General features: G+C 48.3%; 1 pseudogene; it reads right to left on the bottom strand.

Moving 5' to 3' along the window:
* Positions 1-588: 588 nt before the first annotated feature.
* Positions 589-3,145, bottom strand: LOC123591772 (annotated as a pseudogene).
* Positions 3,146-4,603: the final 1,458 nt, after the last annotated feature.

Below are 4,603 nucleotides of genomic sequence, written 5' to 3' on the forward strand. Positions count from 1 at the left end.
TAGTGGGATCCTCTTCCATTACTCCTGATGTTTCCTTACAGGAATACCTCCCGTAAGGAAGCTGAGTTCTGTGGGTGCTACAGAGCACTGGGAGAGTAGCTTTCATATGTGAGTGCCCGGCTAAGGTAATGAGTGCTCAAATGGCAAATGCCTGTCTACATTCAGGGCCAAGGAAGAAATTGGAAAGATTGATCTTGAATTCAAGCGGCTTGTTCACAAGCTTGAAAGCGGCAGATTCTCAAAAAATTACTGAGTGGGTTTCAAGGTGATATCTTTTTTTTTAAAATGTGTTTTTAATTTATTTTTTGAGGGAGACAGAGAGAGAGAGACAGAGCATGAGTGGGGGGGGGGGGGGGGGACAGAGACAGAGGGAGACACAGAATTCGAAGCAGGCTCCAGGCTCCGAGCTGTCAGCACAGAGCCTGATGCGGGGCTTGAACCCACAGACTGTGAGATCATGACCTGAGCCAAAGCCAGACGCTCAACCGACTAAGCCACTCAGGCACCCCCTCAAGGTGACATCTTTCTGGTAGGTAGGCTTTTCTGGCATTGCCTGTGCCCTAATTTGTGAAGTCACCATAATCTATCTTTCCTCTCTGATGACACCCGACACTATACTAGTGAGGAGCCTTGGTTTGGAGAGCGGATGCTGGGATGGACAAGAAGCGCCCATCTCAGGAGATTTTCCTGGACATCAGGTGTTCCTCCACGCAGATTTCGAGAAAACACCATCCTTGATAAAATCCCCAGAGGGCCGCGCTGTGACTGCCAAGCAGCAGGGGTAGGGGGCGCCCTAGGCACAGCAGGGCTTCGATGTCAGGCTTCACGTGGATGGTTAGAAAGCAGCAGCTGTCCCTGCGCATAGGCACACCATCTGGGCCTACCAGGAACTTCTCGAGGTTCCAGGTGACGTCGGTGGGCACACTGGAGACCAGGTGATGAACTTGGGGTGGGTCGTGCACGCAGTGGCGTTGTCACTAGGGGCAGGCAGAGCCTACCGCAGGAAGGCGAAGAAGGGGTGCGCCTGCGCGCTGTTCCCCTGGCACTTCTCAGAGTGAAGTTGGGCTCGAACCAGCTACGGCGTGGGAAGTACTCAGGGAATTTCGGATCTCTTTGTTCTTGGCATTCTCCTGATGCACGATCTGCTTGCAAGAGAAGCAGAGCACCACAGGCCTGGGGCCCGAGGTGCGGCGGCAGCTCGTTCATCTGGGCGTAGTCCCTGACGGTTGTGCCTCGGAGCAACGCCACGTTCTCCTGTCAGCACTTGTCCCGCAGGGAACCCAGGCCCTGGGCTCCCCGCAGGCCAGCAGGCACGCAGAAGTCTACACCCAGAGCGGGGCCTCGAGTAGAGAGGCGTACGGCACGGGCTGTCAGGACAAGAATTTCTATTGTTGGAATTTCTTAATACCGTCATTTAATCCCATTGCAGAGCTCGGATAGCTGTCTTGGCTGACAAGGCTGGGTGTAATCTGGGATGGGAATGGAATAGGTGAATTTCCAACCTTGGGTGCGGAATATACTTAACGTTAATGGATTGTTCAGAATCATTTGGGGGGGCTTCTGGGGCCAGTGGTGCTGGAGGACACAAAAGGGGAGCAGTGGTTGGCTTTGGCCGAATGGAGCCCTCATTAGATTGCTGAACCTTTCTCCCAGGTAGTCTGCCTAGCTCATTGTATGCTTAATTGTCAAATCTAACAGGTTAAAGAAGAAAAGTCTTGGGAGTGTTGGGGGGAAATATTTGTACTACCTCTGATAGATCTTTCCCGATGGAGAGAGCTCCATGATATGACTCTTGTGGCCACTCCACTCCATCACTCACAGCCCTGGGGAGATAGAGTGATTTATCTACCTGGTAAAGGCAGAAAGAATACGCGGGCATGTCCTTACCTTGGCCCTTCTTCCTCTTGGGAGTGAGCTGTCCAAGGGGAGCACGTATTCTCTATTTGAGAAGGCCTTCCCTGGACTAGCATTGTCTGTGTCTAGAAGGGTAATTCTTTTTTTTTTTTTTTTTTAAAGCTTATTTATTTTGGGGGCAGGGAGGGGCAGAGAGAGAGAGAGAGAGAATCCCAGGTGGGTTCCACACTGTCAGCGCACAGCCCAGTGTGGAACTTGAATCCACCAACCGTGAGATCACGACGTGAGCCAAAACCAAGAGTCGGATGCTTAAATGACTGAGCCACCGAGGCGCCTCTAGAAGGGTAATTCTAACTCTGGCAGTCAGTTAGCCACTATTTGGCTTTTACGCTAGGCTGCTTGCTCGATCTTGGCATTTATTGCAATTAGAGATATTACTTTGGGCTCCGTTTGCTGCTTTTGTTTTATTTCTCCATGTCTCTAGAACTTGGAATGGAAAGAGGGATGGTATTATTCAGCCCCTCAGAGACCCTAACATTGTGAATATGATAGTTCGGATTCTGAGTAGCACTAGTGCTCATATCCTAAAATGTACTTCTCATGTTTGTGGCGCTTGGGTAGCTCAGTCGATGAAGCGTTTGAGTCTTGATTTCGGCCCAGGTCATGATCTCATGGTTAGCGAGATTAAGCCCCATGCTGGGCTCTGTACTAACTGTGTGGAGCCTCCCTCGAATTCTGTCTCCCTCTCTCTCTCTGCCCCTCCCTCCCTCTCTCTTTCTCAAAAATAAATAAACTTAAAAAACGCCACTTGAATCAATCAATCAATCAAGATAAAATGTCCTTTTCATGTTTATACCCATGTGTGTTAGTTACATTTAATACTAACACGGAAGGTTCTAAATTTGTGGTTTGTGTATTAGCATTGTCACCTCAGCTGGGGTTCAGATGGCTCTGAGGATGGCGATAAGCACCATCATTTTTATGACTCCCCAGGATACTGAGAAGATTATGTCACATGTCCCCTGTCACTGTAAGAGCCCTTGGCTTGACCTCTTGCTGACCCAGGGAAGGTAGCAGGGCCCAGAGATGTCCTCACATGTGTCTTGAGATTTAGAGGGGAAAATAAAATCATCTAGTTGGATGGCAAAATTGAAAAGGAGAAGTCAAAACACGGAAGAGTAGGAGAGAGTCACTAACTTTTCTGGTGAGTGTTGAATTCAGAAGGAAAAGGGGAAGGGATCCTGGACAATTTGGTAAGATGCTCTCTTTTTCTCACCATGTGCTGATGCATGCTGTGAAGCAGGCTTCGGGCTCTGAGCTGTCCGCACAGATCATGACCGTGAGATCATGACCTGAGCTGAAGTTGGACGCTTAACCGCCTGAGCCACCCAGGCGCCCCTCTTTCACTGTTTCATTAGAGTCTTCTGACAGCCATGTAAGGTAGGCAGAATTGATGTTATCTCTCTCTGTTTTATACTTGAAGAAGCTGAGAAGTTAGGTAATGAACCGGTCCTGGACCTGTCCTTTGATTCCAGGCCCAGTGCAATCGATTTCAAGGCACGTGGTTTCCCCCAACATTTGAATGCTCCTAAAATCAAGATTCATCTTATAATCAATGATATATCACAGTTTAACTGGCAAGTGTTTATTCCTAGTGGTGTGTAAAAGAAGGGAGCATTTTCCTTCTAGTGGTGTAGATTCACTGGAATGCAGTTACCAAATAGGGGTAGGAAGTAAAAAGGGACACAAAGAGGAGGTGAGAGATCAGGGAAGACTTTGTGGAGGAATCGTACAGCCCGCTGTCCCTTGGTCCCTTAGCTGCAACTTTGAATTCCAAAAGCCTTTTTTGGCTTTTGTGTGTGTGTGTGTGTGTGTGTGTGTGTGTGTGTTGTTGTTGTTTGTTTGCTTGTTTTCAAGTTTGACACCAAAACCTCTTTGGTGGCAACACCTGACCTGAACCGATGTAAGGTAATTTATAACTATAAGGAATGTATTAATATCATATTTAATTATAACCAAATTATATAATTTTAGTTATTCCGCTTACTGTGAAGATCAATATGTTTAGCTGCAGAAATATTAATGTTTGATAATGGAGCATTGTCCCAGCCCCTCAAGGGGAGTGGGGGGGAGAAGGTGTTACCTAACATTGGGGCCATGTCCTGCACTGCCTTTCTAAAATCTGTAAAATTCTGAATTTTGAAACCTGTCGGGACCCAAGGGTTATGGATAAGAGACTGGACTGTATCTGAACTGGGGCTTGATTGGTGGATAGGATTTCGATGCTTGGAGGGGATTTTAGGAAGAGGAAGAGCATCATCCCACACCAGCTCGGGTCTAGGTCTAAGTCATTATCTAACCATTAAATTTGCTTTAAGGGCAGCGATGAGAGGCATTTTTAGTAAGTACTCTCCCTTAAGTCGTGATTCATACACAGTTGGAGGGTTGGACCTTCTGGGTTTGGCTTTTCCCCCACCATATTAATCCCCTCCTTTTCCTACAAGTCACCTGACTTCTGTGAAAACTCTGTTAACACACACTTTGGCTGAAAAAGAACGTTGGGCAATCGGTGGAATTTCCCTCTCCTCCTTTCTCCCCCTGGAGCCCCAGATGCAGGGACCTCAGTCCTGACCGGAGTATGCAGTTCTTGTTTCAAAAGCAGAGGGAGCTCCAAGATCAAGGCTGAGTTACCCTTTCCCTATGTCCTGGTCTCCCAGCCCCCCCCCCCCCCCCCCCCCCCCCCCGTTTG

The sequence above is a fragment of the Leopardus geoffroyi genome, chromosome B4 (assembly GCF_018350155.1).
Source record: "Leopardus geoffroyi isolate Oge1 chromosome B4, O.geoffroyi_Oge1_pat1.0, whole genome shotgun sequence".
NCBI classification, from domain to species: Eukaryota; Metazoa; Chordata; class Mammalia; order Carnivora; family Felidae; genus Leopardus; species Leopardus geoffroyi.